Raw genomic sequence first — 17,646 nt, forward strand, 5'->3', positions numbered from 1 at the left:
TTAGTAGTGGTGATTGTGGAGCTGATAAAATGCATGCAGCATACCCTAATGTTTAAAAAATATAACAACTACCAATTACAGTCTGGAAATAGCGTAAGGATAGACAGCAAATGGAGAAAACACTAAAGGTTAGTAAGATATCTGAGTTTTTTTGAGAGCTTTTTTGTTTATGTTTAAAGAACATATTTTTTTAAGCACAACATTTCTTCACATTACTAACCATTTATATCATCCCTCTTTAAAGGACAGAAATTTCAAAGACCAGTAGGAGAGAGGCACGGAGGCTTCTCCTCCCTATAGTTGTAATTGTACAGATTTTTGCCTCCCAAGGTTGGGAACAGGTATATCTCATCTTCTTAAGCTCCCATATTCCTCTCACAAACCAGACACGAATCAGCTAGTATTAGTGGAACTTCTCAGTGTGCTGAAGGCCAAAGAAGCAACACCTTGCTAGGCAAAGCCTGAAAAGCCAGTGTGCATACCCATGTTTGTCCATTAGAACAGCTGTATAGAAAAGCAGACTTTTCTATAAGAGTCTAAGTTTATGTAACCAGAGAAATAAACAAACCCTGTCCACAGTTGTTATTCTTTGACAGTTTAGGTGTACTATTTTATTAACAATGATCAGATATGCAAATAGACAGTAAGTGTGACCACAACGGAAAAAGATACCTATTGGGAGAGAAGCCCGATGTCAGATTTAATAGACAGATTTCAGATTTAAAGGACTATAATAATAATAATAATGAAATAGAGCTGTTGGAAGATGACCCCAGAGGCATACCTATATGCTGGTGGCTCATGCCTGTAATACTAGTTTGTCAGTAGGGTAGGATCTAAAGATCAGGGATTAAAACCAACCTGAGGATTGAAGTTGGAAGCCAGCCTGGACAAAGAAGTATGTAAGACTCTTGAAATTATTACCTCCAATTAACCATCAAAAAACCAGAGGTGGAGCTACAGCTCAAGGGAGAGAATTCTAGCCTTGAGTAAAAATCACAGGGACAGAACACAATCCCTTAGTTCTAATCCTCAGGATTAATCTCTACTAGATTAATCAAAATAATGTTATTCAAGTGGTAGAGAAGAAGCCTAGAGGAGAAATACAAAAGGTAAAGGACAGTTCAAACAGGAACAAAAGAAAATGTTTACATTACTTATATATGTAGGATTTCAATATGATATTTTCATTTATGTTTATAATGTATTCTATTCAGTACATCACCCTCCCTTCATCATGATATAAAATAGTTTGGACATGTTTCATTATTTTATTCTAGTACAGGTAAACAATATTAGCTATGTTTATTCTCTTTCTATAAAAATTCTCTAGAAGCATTTACAAGAACAGTTCAATGAAATAGGTTAAAATTATTTTAGGAAAGAGAGTGGATGAGGAATTATGATTGAGTGAGGTCAATGAAGTAAATTATATTCTTGCATTAAAATGTCACCATGAGACTCCCCTGTATAATTTAAATATATTAAAAAATTTGTGTTTTTCAAAAAGAAGAGTTGAAAGCCAATATCCTACTGAATGATGAAACCACATGTAGTTATCTCCTAAAGTCAGCAACAACCATATCTACTCTCACCATTTGTAATTTGCAGGAACTGGAGTGCAAGGAAATCAATTTGACAATAGTAATGTCCATATCTCTGTTGATAGGAAGGAGTGTAATTACCTTTTGTGCAGATAACATTATCTTCTATTTGTGCCATTCTGGGCCTAGAACTCAGGGATTGTGTTCTGTCCCTGTGATTTTTACTCAAGGCTAGAATTCTCTCCCTTGAGCTGTAGCTCCACCTCTGGTTTTTTGATGGTTAATTGGAGGTAATAATTTCAAGAGTCTTACATACTTCTTTGTCCAGGCTGGCTTCCAACTTCAATCCTCAGAAATAAACCTCCTGAGAAGCGAGAATTAGAGGTAGCAGTCACTGGCTCCCAAATCTCACCTTATTTTTTATTTAGAAAATTACAAGAATTCACTAAAAATTATGTTCAATAACTAAGTTCAATGAATAGGTTATAATGTGTGTTTAAAAATAATTGGATTTACATTTGTGAGCAATGAACAATTAAGAATAATGTAGGGAGTAAGTTCTCTTTACACTAGTAGAAAAATACTTAGAATTCAATGTACCAAAAATGTAACCTTGAACAATGGAAACTACATTATACAGCAAATCTTAAAAGCACTCCAGTTTTCACTTGATATCCTATTCTGCTTGCCTCTCATGAATTTGCTCTTACAGAAAGAAACTAGTATTTTTTTACTGTACATTATTATCAGGACTCTCACGTGGAAATACATACATCCAAATATGCCCTGAGATCTCCATTTTTATGAGGAATGGCTCAAGTACACAAAAGAGGCAGAGAGAACTCATACACTTGAGGACTGAATATCAGCCATGAATGTTTCCTCTCCAATCCTCCCAATTCAGGTTGTGTGTAAAGTATCCTCCAAAATCACAATAAATCTTTAAGAGACAAGCATAGGATCTCACATATGATGGAGGGAGAAAAAAGATTTATTCCAGCCGGGTGCCAGTGGCTCATGCCTGTAATCCTAGCTACTCAGGAGGTTGAGATCTGACAATCCCGATTCAAAGCCAGCTTAGGCAGGACAGTCCTTGAGTCTCTTATCTCCAATAAACCACTAGAAAACCAGAAGTGGCACTGTGGCTCAATTGGTAGAGCACTCGCCTTGAGCTGAAGAGGGCAGGGACAGCGTCCAAGCCCAGATTTCATGCCCCACCACCGAACACACACACACACACAAAGATTTATTCCACATTCTAATGGATAAGGTCTGGAAGACAAGTCTGAGGTCCCCTATTCATGTAGCATAGAGTTACTGAGAGGAACTTTCAGGATCAAGGAGGTAAGAATTCAAATACAGAGTAGTACATGCAAAACAGAAAGAAAAAAGCAGACTGATTTGGGGCAAAGAAGCAAGCTTCACATCAACATAAACCTAGAGTAAACTTCACTCTTCTACCCACATTCATTCTGATCACCACAAACCAACATCTCTTTGATGAGAAAAGGAGGCAATGTAACATGCTCTAAGAAATATTTAAGGAAACATTTCACTAGTAAGCTGAAGAAATACTTAAGGAAAGGCAAGTAGAGCCCAGCAAATGTTCACAGACAGTGTCCTAGGTGTGAGTTAAAGCCACACGACCAAAAGGGGAAAAAAAAAGAAAACAAAACAAAAACCTTTAAAGAATAGGCAAAATTCAGAACCAAATAACCAAAAACTGCATAAGAGTTCAAACAAGGAATTTGGAACTTTCTAGGCAATTGTTACATTTTGAAAAATCTCAATTGATACAGGATTTTGGTGTTTTATTCTGTGTATATATTAGAGCAGTGGAAATTGTTCAAGAATCAGTTTAGTGTCTGTGAATACCTTTTGAAGGCAAGATGGGAGATATTCTAAATTTTAAGGAGAAAGAGTAATTTCCAGTCAGCAAATCATATCTGTTAAGCAAAAATATAAGCAAAAACAATGTAATCTCCTAACCTCAATTACATTATCATAACTAAGAATTAAAATGTGAAAGTATGTAATCCTTCCCAATATATTTCTGTTATCTGATTGGTCTCACAATGTTTCAAGAGGCTAACAGTGATTTTAAAGTAGAAACTCATGTTAGCTGCCACAGTTGAGAGAGAAATTTCCCTATGCATCAAGGAACTCCTCAGACTTAGAGTCTGGCACTGCTCCAACCTATGTAAGACCCATTTCATCTAGAGTAGCCCACATTGTGGAAATTGTAATGTCCGTTTAAGCACAGATGCCTTGAAAGTTTTGGGATTATTTTTTTGGAAGTGTGGGGTGGAAGAACGTACTTAGTGTGGGTCTCCTTGCCCAGTATCGTTTTCACTTTTTGAATTCCAGTTTCTTTCCCTTGTTGCTGCTGGAAATGTCTGAACGGGGTTATACTCCACTTGGTTTATTTGTCATGGACAAATGCCAATTTCTACAGTATAATATATATAATATAAATATATATATTATATAAATAATGAGCCTAGTTTACATCATTTAAAATGAGAATGCATGAATATGTATTCTAAAACAATTGATAAAATATAATTTAAGTACAATCGAATGCCATTATCTTCTGTGCTAGTCCTACTTTTTTTTTTTTAATTTTATTTTATTTTATTTGAGAACATACTGTACAGAGGGGTTACAATTACAAGGGCAGGATAATGCATACATTTCTTACCAAGCATTGCAGCCTCCTCCTTTGTTTACCCTTCACCTCCCTTCCCAGCCTCCCCCCTCTGCCCCACCCAATCATACCCCCCCTCCCCCCCCACACCGACATTGTAAAGCTGGTTTTGACATGACAATTTGTACTTCTCATTGTTGCAACAGGTCCACCTGAATCCTTAAACGACTTGTTTGTCCCCGTCTCCTCCACATGTTATACTGACATCAAATATAGTGAAAGCGGGGGTTACACTGTGGGGGAGGGACATACAACCAACAAAGAAATAATCTTATAAATGTGTGAAAGAAACAAAAACATTAAAATACATATTTGAGGGTTCATTTTCCTAACATCACGTTCTCTGACTTTTTCCGCTTGACTCATACCTATACTAGATATTGAAAATAAGGGAAACCATGGGACCTATGTTTCTTTGGGCCTGGCTTACTTCACTTAATATAATTTTTTCCAAGCCTTTCCATTTCCTAACAAATGGGGAAATGTCATTCTTTCTGATGGAGGCAGAGAATTCCATTGTGTATATATACCACATTTTCTTGATCCATTCATCTACTGAGGGGCATCTGGGTTGGTTCCAGATATTAACTATGGTAAATAATGCTGCAATAAACATAGTTGTGCTGGTAGCTTTAGTGTGGTCTTTTTTGTAAACATTAGGGTAAATGCCCAAAAGTAGGATTGCTGGGTCATAGGGGAGTTCTATGTGAAATCTTTTGAGGAACCTCCATACTGCTTTCCAAAGTGGTTGAACAAGTTTACATTCCCACCAACCATGAAGTAAGGTTCCTTTCTGTCCACATCCCCTCCAGCATCTGTTGTTGTTAGAGTTCTTGATTTTTGCTGTTCTAACTGGAGTGAGGTGATATCTCAATGTTGTTTTGATTTGCATTTCTTTTATGGCTAGGGATGTTGAACATTTCTTCATGTGTCTATTGGCCATCCTTCTTTCTTCTTCAGAGAAGCTACTCTTTAAGTCTTTTGCCCATTTATTATTGGGCAGTTGTTTCTTTGAGGATTTGTTTTGGGTGGTTTAATTTTTTGAGTTCCAAGTATATTTTAGATCAGAGACCCTTATCCGTTGTGTGGCTAGTAAAGATCTTCTCCCAGTCCGTGGGCTTTCTATTGATCTTGCTAGCTATGTCATTTGCCCTGCAGAAGCTCTGCAAACTTATGCAATCTCATTTGTCCAACCTTTCTTTGATTTGTTGTGTTTCCGGGTCTCTATTCAGAAAATTTCGGCCTGAGCCAAGGAGACCTAGGGTTTCTCCTATTCCATCCTGTAATGTTTTCAGAGTGTCTGCTTTGAGTTCAAGGTCTTTGATCCATTTGGAGTTGATTCTGGTGCAGAGTGATATATAAGGATCTAGGTTTAGTTTTCTACATGTAGTTAACCAGTTTTGCCAGCACCATTTACTGAAGAGGCTGTCTGTCTTCCATTCTATTGTTTTAGCTCCCTTATTGAAGATTAGATGGCTATAGGTCTGTAGGTTCATTTCTGGGATTTCAATTCTATTCCATTGGTCCTGAGGTCTGTTCTTATGCCAATACCAAGCTGTTTTGATTACTATGGCTTTATAGTAGAGTTTGAAATTTGGTATTGATATTCCTCCAGCAGTGTTCTTTCCGTTGAGGAGCGTTTTTGCTATTCGGGGTCTTTTATTGTTCCATATGAATTTTTGGATTGCCTCTTCTATTTCCTTGAAGAATGAGGGTGGAATTTTGATAGGTATTGCGTTGAATTTGTAGATAGCCTTGGGGGAAGTATTGCCATTTTCACGATGTTAATCTTTCCAATCCAGGAGCATGGGAGGTTTTGCCATTTTTTAAGTTCTGTATTGATTTCCTTTTTCAAGATTTTAAAGTTTTCATCATAGAGGTCCTTCACTTCTTTAGTTAAGTTAATTCCTAGGTATTTTATTTTTTGTGGGGCTATTACAAATGGAGTTGCTTTCCTAATTTCAGCCACACTTTTCTCATTGTTGGCATACAGAAAAGCCATTGATTTTGGGGGGTTAATTTTATAACCTGCTACTTTGCCAAAGCTTTGAATCAGCTTGAGTAATTTGGGAGTGGAGTCTATGGGATTCTTTAAATACAAGATCATGTCATCTGCAAAGAGGGAGAGGTTTATTCCTTCTTTCCCTATTTGGATCCCCTTTATGTCTGCATCTTGTCTTATTGCTGTAGCTAGGCATTCTAATACTAGATTGAAGAGAAGTGGAGAGAGTGGGCATCCTTGTCTTGTTCCTGAGTTAAGAGGAATTGGCTTTAGTTTTTCACCATTGAGTATAATGCTGGCTGTAGGTTTGTCATATACAGCCTTTATTGTATTGAGGAATGTTCCATGGATTCCTAATTTTTCCAAAACCTTCATCATAAAGGGGTGTTGGATCTTGTCGAATGCTTTTTCTGCATCTAATGAGATAACCATGTGGTTCTTATTCTTGCTCCTGTTGATGTGATGAATAATATTAACTGATTTGCGTATATTGAACCAGCTTTGCATCCCTGAAATGAATCCTGTTTGATCATGGTGTATGATTTTTTGGATGAATTGTTGAAGTCGGTTGGCCAAAACTTTGCATCAATGTTCATCAAAGAAATGGGTCTATAGTTCTCTTTCTTTGATGAGTCCCTGCCTGGTTTTGGGATGAGGGTTATGATGGCTTCATAGAATGTGTTCGGTAGTGAGCTTTCTCTTTCAATTTCATTGAGGAGTTGGAGGAGAATTGGTGTGAGCTCTGCTACGAACGCCTTGTAAAATTCCGCTGTAAAACCATCTGGTCCTGGACTTTTCTTAGCTGGGAGGTCTCTTATTGCTGTTTCTATTTCAATGCTTGATATGGGCCTGTTAAGATAGTTTAACTCATCTTGGTTTAGTTTTAGCATGTCAATATTTGCTAGGAAGAGGTCCATTTCTGTCAAGTTCTCAAACTTATTAGCATAAAGTTTTGAGAAGTATTCCCTTATAATGTTCTGAATCTTGCTTGTTTCCGTGGTGATGTTTCCATTCTCATCTCTGAGTTTATTAATTTGGGTGTGTTCTGTTCTTTTTCTGATAAGATTTGCTAAGGGTCTGTCAATTTTGTTAAGTTTTTCGAAGAACCAACTCTGTTTTGTTGATTCTTTCTATAGTTTTTTTGGATTCTAATTCATTTAATTCTGATTTAATTTTGATTATTTCTTTCTGTCTACTGGATTGGGGTTTATCTTGCTGCTCTTTTTCAAGGAGGTTTAGATGTTTCATTAAATTGTTAGTTTCAGATCTCTCCAATTTGTTGATGTGGGAGCTCAGAGCTATAAACTTGCCTCTGAGTACTGCCTTTGTTTTGTCCCAGAGGAGCTGGTATTTTGTGTGTTCATTTTTGTTGAATAGCATGAACATTTGAATTTCCTTTCTAATCTCTTCCATGACCCACTCATGATTCAGCAGTGTGTTGTTCAGCCTCCATGTGATACCGGATTTTCTTTGGTGGCTTTTGGTGTTGAGTTCTAATTTTATTCCCTTGTGGTCAGAGAGAATGCAAGGTATAACTTCAATGTTTCTGAATTTAGACAAGTTTGCTTTCTGGCCTAAAATGTGGTCTATTTTAGAAAACATTCCATGTGCTGCTGAGAAAAACGTGTATTCTGATGATGCTGGGTGAAATGTTCGGTAGATGTCTGTTAAGTCTAGTTGATCTATGCAGCTGTTTAGATCTGCGGTTTCTCTGTTGACTTTTTGCCGAGTTGATCTATCTAGTGAGGAGAGTGGTATGTTAAAATCCCCAACAATTAATGTCTTTGGATCTATATGGGATTTGAGGGAAAGTAGTGTTTCTTTGATAAGTTTGGGTGCTCCATTGTTTGGCGAATAGATATGTAGAATTGTAATATCCTCCTGAAGGAGAGAGCCTTTAATTAGTATGTAGCGACCTTCTTTATCTCTTCTCAGGAGTTTTAATTTGAAGTCTATTTTATCTGATATTAGGATTGCAACTCCCGCTTGTTTATGGGGGCCGTTTGCTTGGTAGATTTTGTTCCAGCCTTTAACATTGAAAATGTGTTTGTTTTTTACGGGCAAGATGTGACTCCTGCAGGCAGCAGATAGGAAAACACACATTCACGTATTCCTAAAATAAAAATTATAAGAGGAGAAAAAAAAGTTACTGGAAAACAATTATTTTTTCAGAAGAGGCAAAAATTAAAGATCAATAAAAGTTTTAGAAAAGGAAAAAATTTTTTTTATATATATATAAGGTAACAAAAAACGAAAAAAAAAAAAACAAAAAAAGAAAAAAGAAAAGAAGAAGCAGAAAAAAAAGTTCTTTGATTTTTTTTTTTTTGGGGAGGGGAGGGAAGAGTCCTGTATCTCCCTTTTGTCTGTAACCAGAGTCTGGTTGGAGTCTCTGGTCAGCTTGAGGTCCTGTGGCTTGATTGGTTTCTTAAGTCAGTTTGTTGGAAGAGTCAGAAAAATGCTCTGCTTTACCCAAGATTTTGAGATTCCCCCTCCCAGGTTAGTTTACTGGGAGGGTGATCTGCTTTGAGAATCACAAAAGAGGGGGATGCAGTGATGAGGCTAGGTTCTGGGTAGAGTTGAGGCCTTTCAACAAACAGTAGCTTTTCCCTGGGGCTATTTTGTGAAAAAAACTCACAGCACCCAGCCTGGAGCCATTCTCAGGGTTTCTGTTTTTCAATTGATTGTGGTGGCTGCTAGAGGGAGGGGCAGCCTCTGGCTCTGGTTACCCAGTGAGGAGAGCCACTCCAATGGCTGGCGCCTGATCTGGGTGACTTTTCCCTGGATGGAACTGAGTCTGTGAGGTCACTTCGCCGTTAAGTTCTTGTGACCTGCTAAATGACTCGTTTTATTCCAAGGCCTGAGCTGGAGCTAGCTGCTCCTCCGGGCTTTGTCGGTATCCAAGATGGAGATCACCGGTGCTGGGGGGGGGAGGGGTGGCTTTCCCTCCTCTGCTCCCTGAGAAGGAGTGAGGAAGTTGGGCTTCTACTCACGCCGAGTCTTGGATCCTGGGTCGTCTCTGGTCTGCAAAGTGCAGGATGAAGTTGTCCGCTCCTTGTCAGTTCTTGCTGGTGTTGAGTAGAATCCGCTCGTCTGCTGCCTCTGGCTCCTTCATCCCGGACTGTGTCTCAGGTATGTCCCCGCGGCGGTGGTCGCCACCGCGACCCTGCCAACCCAGCGGCAGCTGCTGGCAGGCGCTCAGATGTGTCTGTTTGGCTTCCCCTCTCTTGACTAACTCTCTGTCCTGTAATGGCACACTTGTTGTGATTCTCTGGCTTGGGACTGTTCACTGGAACTCTGAAACTTTTTTCTATGCAAGAGCTTGTTCAGATTCCAGCTTCTCCTCCGCCATCTTCCTGGAACTCTAGTCCTCCTTCTTAAACTTAAGGCCTGGGCATTAACCATGAGCTTCTTTTGCTAAGGGCTAATATTGTACCAGTTAAGCCACACCTCAACTACCAGCTATTTTTGATAGTTAATTGGAGAGCAGTCTCCCATAGTTTCGCTGGGAGAGTTTAGCTGGGTACAGTATTCTTGGTGGATAGTTGTTTTTCTTTAGGGCATGGCATACATCATTCCAGGCTCTTCTTGGTTTAATTGTCGCTGCTGAGAAATCTGAAGTTTTTCTAATTGTTTTCCCTTCATAGGTGATTGATCTATTCTCCTTGACAGCTTTAAGGATCTTTTCCTTGGTCTGAGTTGATCCCGTGTGGATTATAATGTGACGGTGGGATGTCCTATTCTGATCTGGTCTATTTGGAGTACTGAAAGCTTTTTGTATATGAATAGGCCTAACTTTTTCCATGTTTGTGAAGTTCTCTGCTAGGATCCTGTTAAACAAATTTCCTAGACCATTAACTTCTGTTTCTAGGTGCTCCTCTACACCCATAATTCTCAGATTAGGACTTCTGAAGGTGCCTTTCAAATATTTCATAGATCTATCATATTTCTTGGATTTTTCTTGTATAATTGTGTTCTTTCTCCATAATATCTATGCTGTCTTCAACCCCCCAGATTCGATTTCCTGCATGATCTAACCTACTGTCAAGACTTTCTACTTTGTTTTTTTATTTCTTTTCCTCCTAATTGGTCAGCTTTGATGGCTTCAAATTCTTTTTGGAGCCTTGTTTTAGATCTTTTATGAACTTCTTTACTTCCTTAATTTGCTGTTCAGTGTTTATTCTCAAATAACTCAGTTGATTGATTATGGTTTTTTGCACTCCCATTCCTTCTGTTGGGCTCCATTTAGCATTCGGTTGTGGTCTCCCTGAATTCTATCAGCTGTCTCCTTATGGTTTCTATAAATTTCTCTATTGATTTTTTTCTATTGTCATCCCTCTCTTGCAATTCATGGATTTCCCTTTGATTAGTTCCCTATCGTTCTCTCAATTCCTGTAATTCTCTTTGACTGTTCTCCCCCTGCTCATGCAATTCCTCTCTTTCTCTTTGTTAATTTTCAGACTGCTTAACAATTCCTGTATTTCTCTTTGACTCTTCTCAACTTGCTCACCCAATTCGTGTATTAATCTTTGCACAGCTTCCTCACAATCACCAGACTCCTGTATTAATCTTTGGTTTGCCTCCTCTCCTTCCATATCACATTCACACTGAGTCCTTTGCAGGTTTTCAATCTTTTCATTCACCATGTTTACCAAAAGTGTTTGTACACCTTTCTGGGAACTCTCCTCTGGATTATTCATTAACTGATCTGTCACCTGATTATCAAGATTGGGAGTTGAGATACACGGACTTGCCATTTGTCTTGTGTTTTTCCAGCTTGCTCTCCCAATTTGGTATGAAAGTAACACTAATTTTGTGCTAGAACACTATTTTAAGGCAAGCATTAACTGGAGTCCTGTAGTCGCATGGTCAAAATGGCTGCAGGTACAATCTTGTTGAACAGATACAATCTATTCAACACCAACAACTATGGATTAATGGGCTAAAAACAGCAAAGAAGGATTTGGCAAGCCAGAAATTATTATGTTTAGGGATAAATGTAGGGAAAATAGGATTAGTGGGATCCAGAGAGTTTACAGGAGAGTGAATTTAACCAAGGATAATCTCAGAGAGGGAAATGGATTGGACAGATGATAGGAGAGAGATAAAAGAAAAAAAAAACAATAAAAAATGTAAACACAATAATTTAAATTTAAAAAGTTAAACACTTAAAAATTATGTAAGTATAAAGAAATGATATTTAGAGAAGAAAAGGATAGAGTGGGAGAAGACGAGGGATAGAAAGGAAACATGATAAACCAAAAAATAAAAATCCTTAAAATTATTTGTTTTTCCCCTTCCCCTCCACAAATTATGCCTACATCAAATAGAGTGAAAGCAGTGGTTATACTGTGTGGGAGGGATATACAAAGCAACCAAGAAATAATCTTATAAATGTATTAGAGACAATCGCATGAAAGAAAAAACAAACATTTGAATACATATCTTAGGGTTCATTTCTCTAACATCACCTTATCTGACATTTTTTGCTTGACTCAGACATATATTAGATATTTCAAATAAGGGAAACCATGGGACCTGTGTTTCTTTGGGACTGGCTTACTTCACTTAATATAATTTTTTCCAAGCCTTTCCATTTCCTAACAAATGGATCAATGTCATTCTTTCTGATGGAGGCAAAGAATTCCATTGTGTATATATACCACATTTACTTGAATCATTCATCTACTGAGGGGCATTTGTGTTGGTTCCATATCTTAGCTATAGTAAATAGTGCTGCAATAAACATATTCATGTTGGGAGCTTTAGTGTGGTCTTGTTTGTAAACATTTGGGTAAATGGCCAAAAGTGGGACTGCTGGGTCATAGGGGAGCTCTATGTGGAGTCTTTTGAGGAACCCCCATACTATACAGGTAGAACCATTGCAACAATGAGATGTACAAGCCATTATGCCGAAAAATGAACTTTACATCTTTCGTTTGGAGGGGGAGTGGAGGGGTGGGGAGGGGGGGAGGATTGGATGGGGGGTCGAGGGGAGGATGGAAAAGGATGGGAAGGGGAAACAAAGAGGAAGCTGCAATGTTTGATAAGAAATATACTCATTATCTTGCCTATGTAATTGTAACCCCTCTGTACAGTATTTTCACAATAAAAATAAAATAAAATAAAAAAGGGAAAAAAAGGAAAACAAACTTTACAATTTAGGCAAAGGGGAGTGGGGGGCATGTAGTTGTGGAGATGGGAGGGAAGGGATGGTAGGGGGAAAACAAAGAAGGAGATAACAATGCTTGATAAGAAATGTACTCATTACCTTGCTCATATAACTTTAACCCATCTATACAGTATTTTTACAATAAAACAAATAATAAAAATTAAAAAAGTAATTAAAAATCCTTAAAAGTAGTTAATTGAGGGCTGAGAAGGTGGCTCAGTGGTAGAGTGCATGCCTTGCATGCATGAGGCCCTGGGTTCGATTCCTCAGCACCACATAAGCAAAGAGAAAAAAGCCGGAAGTGGTACTGTGTCTCAAATGGTAGAGCCCTAGCCTTGAGCTGAAGAGCTGAGGGACAGTGCCCAGGCCCAGAGTTCAGGCCCCATGACCAGACCAAAAAAAAAACAAAAACAAAAGTAGTTAATTGAAAATTATATAGGTTATAAAGAAATAATACTATATTAAAGCAGTTAAGCCTAAGATGCAGTGAATTGAGTAATAAATTTCTGGATTAAGTAGGTACACAATGGAAGATAAGGTGTAATAATCGACAAGGGGTATACATCTGGGGATGAGCTGAACAGCAATTAAGCAACGCAAAAACGAAAGAAAGAGATAAAAAATAAGGAAAACAATAAAATTAAGGACGAAAAGGTTAAAAAAATTAAATAAAGAAGTACACACACTTACATATACACCTAAAATAAAAATTATGAGAAAAAGAAAAGATTAATAGAAAAAAATTTAAATGTTTTTAAAAAGTTACAAGAAAGAGTTCTTATAGAGTTATATTCAATAGGTAGGTCTCATTAGGTAGATGATGAATAGAACCCCACGTGCTATTCAGGCAAGAAAAAAAATTTATGAAACTGCTGCCCCCGCCATGCATCCTGGAAAAACAAGGCTGCAAAGGAAATGGTTTATGACCCACCCCTGGGCCAGAACTTATCTAGGTCAGGGACAGGAATAGGTATAGCCACACTGGATCTGAGTGTGACCTCCGGGACTGGGACCCACCTAAGGTCTGATAGGAGGCATGTGACCAGAGGTGGCCTAGGATATAAGCTAGCAGGAGGGGAAGGTGACAGCTTCCAGGTCTGCCAGTTACATAGGTAACAGATACTGGGTGGAAACTTAGCCAAGAGGAAGGGAGGTGTCCCTGTTCAGACCTTACATGTCAGCATTTTGATAATTATGAAAATGGGTAAAAATTATCTCTGGCTATTTCCTGCTTGCAAGGGACGTTGACAGTAGGGGTAAAAGGCTGAAAGGTGTTCCTCTGATAGAAGACAGCAGGTAACAGCTGTCACTTGGTGGGCATGAGTTCCTAGGTGAAGTCTGGAAAAGTCTCATGCATTGATGGGCTAAAAAAGTACTAAAGAGCAAATAAATGGCAAGTGGAAGGGCTTGGGGCTGAAAACGTTGGTACAAATGTCCCTAGCTACTTCTGACATCTGGCGACTAGGTAGAGGAGAAGTCAGGTAACACAGGCAAGAATATAAATTTCTATCCAGTTGAAAGGTAGACAGGTACAGACATTAGACAGGCAGGCTTCTTACTTCTATTGACCTCCTGGCTCTGGTTAAAGGGCAGGTACAAAGAGTGGCTGATGTGACATCATTTCCTCTTACTCTTTTCTGTGGTCCCTTGTTCCCCAGACTGGCTGAGTCTAGGTGCTTGTTGCTATGATGGTTTGTCCCAGGTGGTATTCAAGGAGGTTTGAACTCAAGGCCTGGACACTGTCCCTGAGCACTTCTGCTCAAGGCTATTGCTTTACCACATTGAGTTACAGTACCACTTCCAGTGTTTAGTTTGTTAGAAATAAGCGTCTTGATCCTTGTTTCTAGACTGGCTCTATGCAAGTTACTTGGGAGATGGAGTGTTAGGGATTTTTCAGCCTGGGATGGCTTTGAACTGCAATCTTTGCCACTGAAGCCCTTTATTATTTTCAATTAAAGCAACAAGGAGATCAAGTAGAACAAGTAGAGTTTACCTGGTTCTTATCAAGAATTGACCAACAAATATTCTGAAAAGACAAAACTCATTAAATGTGATGAGAATTTTAGCACAGATATAGTATTGATTTCTTTATGGTACCCCTACCAGTGCTTAAGTTAACCAAAGTTACAGGAAAAGCCTTAGCTTTTACAAATCAAAAGCAAAATTTCACCAGCTAATCAGCTGCATGTGATGGAGCCAAGGAAGACTCCAGTCTACTTTTACCATGGTGGAGGTAGGATGGTATACACAGGAGTGAGGGCTGTCTTCCAGGTTGGAAGAGATGGACTGGATCTGGACTGCATATAGACTGGCTAGCACTGAACTATGAAACCAAACTGAACAAACTTCAGGGATCTCAGATGATTTAAGCCAAATAACTTGGTTGCAATGCCAGATAACAAGTTTACACAGACACAGACATAGACACATAGGAATATACACACAGAATCAAGTTGAGGTCAGGGCAAAATCGAGTTGGTGCAAAATAGCAGCTGAGCTCCCAAGATGCCAAGATGGTGCATCTGCTACACGGTCAATACTAGAGAGAGCTAAAGATATTTTTTGGGGTCAGGTCATGGGGCCTGAACTCTGGGTCTGGGTGCTGTCCCTCAGAGCTTCAGCTCATGGCTAGCGCTCTACAACTTGGGCGACAGCACCACTTCTGGCTTTTTTCTTTTTTCTATGTGGTGCTAAGGAATTGAACCCAGGGCCTCATGCATGCAAGGCAAACACTCTACCAGTATGCCACCTTCCCAACCCGAGAGCTAAAGATTTTGAATGTGAGGGTGCATTGCTTCCAGAACACATGGATCTTCAGGTTCCACCCATAGTACAAAGGAAGAGGAGTGGTCCTTCAGGGGAGGAAGCCTTGCAGGAGAGGCCACAGGAATGGTCTCACATGGGAGGCCCCAAAGGAGGGATTACCTTGCAGGGGAGGTAGCAATAGAGGGGGTGCCTCATGGCGGAGGCTGCCAAACAGAGGGGTCTTGCTGGGGGGACCACAAATGGAGGGTGCACCTTGTTTGGGAGGCTGCAAAAGAGGGAATGGCCTCACAGGAGAGGCCACATATCGGGGTATACCTAACTGGGGAGGACGCAAATACTGTGACTCATGGGGGAGGCTGCAAAAGTGGGTGTAGTAGTAAGCTTGGTGGAAAGTTAAGAGTCAGATGAGAATAAACCCTTAACCCGCCATGTGGCCAAGATAGCGAACTCAAGATTGTGAATTTCTGAAAAACCACAAAGACAACCTAAACAAATGGAAACTCTGACAATTTTCAAACGTAGAATGGCTAGCCTTTGAGAGGGAACCTCGAGGGGGTGTCCTGGGACCCAGCCTATATTGCATTTTTCAGGGCACCAGCAAAAATGTTGTAGAAAAGAGAAAGGGAGAAATAAGGAAAGTTAGACATGATTGGCAGAGAGAGAGCAAAGAGAGGCTGAAAGTAAACAGACTTCTGACCATTTACTATTGCAGTGGCAAAAAAAAACTGTCTATATCTGAGAACGGCATAAAAATTAGGCTCTCTGGCTTTCCAGAGAGCACAGGAAGCATTTCAAAGGGGTTTCACAGCTCAGCTTGATTCGCAGCACCCCATTAAATGTATAGGAGAATCAGTCTGGTGATTGAAGGAGAGCTGACCAGGCAGAAGTGGCGTCCCAACTTCCCCCCCGAACCCTGTAGAGATAAATGGCCAAGTCCCTGACCAAATGTCCTTGATTTCAGAGGTGACTGGCCTTTCAGCTAAAAGCCATAAGAGCTCTCTGGCAAGGTGCCACATCTGGACAGAGATTGACCAACAGAAAACTGTAGAGAGTACTTTCAGTCATGAGAGTAGAGAAGTGGTATGGGTGTGGATGTGAAGGCCAGCAAGGTATTGGTGAAAAGTCTCGCATGATATCTCTAGGAAGTTTGGTTCACAGAAAAGGGGTAGTTAGGAAATTCTAACATTCACAACTCAAAATCCCCATCCGAGACACAGAACAATATGTAAGGCATATTAAATAGGTAGGTTTCCTTAGGCAGCCAATGAAGAGAACACCACGTGCTATTCAGGCAGGAAAAGAAATTTATTTACTGAACTTCTGCCCCTGCCATGTATAATTGAGAAGCATAGCTGAAACTGAAAGGGGGGATGGCCACCGCTGGGTGAGAATTTATCTAAGCCAGGATCTGGAACAGGTGTGGCAACATTGGATGCGGATGTGACCTCAGGGTCTGGGACCCTCCTAAGGTCAGATAGGAGGCATGTGACTAGACGTGGTCCAGGATGTGACCTAGCATGAGGGGAAGGTGACTGCTTCCAGGTCTACTAGTTACTTAGGTAACAGATGCTGGGCAGAAACTTAGCCAAGAGGGAGAGAGGTGTCCCTGTTCAGACCTTAAACATTCATTTTTTTTCTTGGGGGGTGGATGGGAAGATCCTGTTTCTCCCCTGTGTTCATAAGCAGTCACTGGGTGGAGTCTCTGGTCTGCTTTTGGTGTTTTTTTTTTTTTTTAATTGTGAAAATATCGTACAGAGGAGTTACAATTACATGGGCAACGTAATGAGTACATTTCTTATCAAGCATTGTTGCCTCCTCCTTTGTTTCCCCTTCCTATCCCTTCCCATCTCATTTCTCCCCCACACCCTCCCCCCAACCGGGCCAAAGTTGTAAAGTTTTTTTTCCACATAACGACTTGTACATCTCATTGTTGCAATGGGTCCAACTGTATCCCTATTTAAATGGTTTGTTTTTGCCCTTCCCCTTCACAAATTATACCAGTATCAAACATAGTGAAAGCAGTGGTTATACCAGGGGGAGGGACCTACAAATCAACAAAGAAATCATTTTAAAAATGTGCTACAATCTCAAGAAAGAAAAAAAAAAACATTTAAATCCTTACCTTGGAGTCCATTTAGCCTAATATCAACTATTGTGACTGTTTAGGCTTAGCTCAGACATATACTAGACTCTACATATATATTTGAAGGTATTTGATGTATGATAAACCATCAACATAAAATATACAGTGATTTTGATAAAAAATAAAAATGACTCAGAAAAAATTATAAATGCAAAAACACTCTTCACAGAATCAAACTCAGACATATTTCATAACTTTGAAAAGGATAAAGTGGCTGAAGTTAGTATAAATTCAGAAGTATGACAATTCTCAAAGACATAAAAAGATATTCATATATTTCATTATATAACCCAAAGCAGAAAGCAAATGTTGTTG

The sequence above is a fragment of the Dipodomys spectabilis genome, unplaced genomic scaffold (assembly GCF_019054845.1).
Source record: "Dipodomys spectabilis isolate Male_0828 unplaced genomic scaffold, ASM1905484v1 ptg000012l, whole genome shotgun sequence".
In the NCBI taxonomy this organism is placed as follows: domain Eukaryota; kingdom Metazoa; phylum Chordata; class Mammalia; order Rodentia; family Heteromyidae; genus Dipodomys; species Dipodomys spectabilis.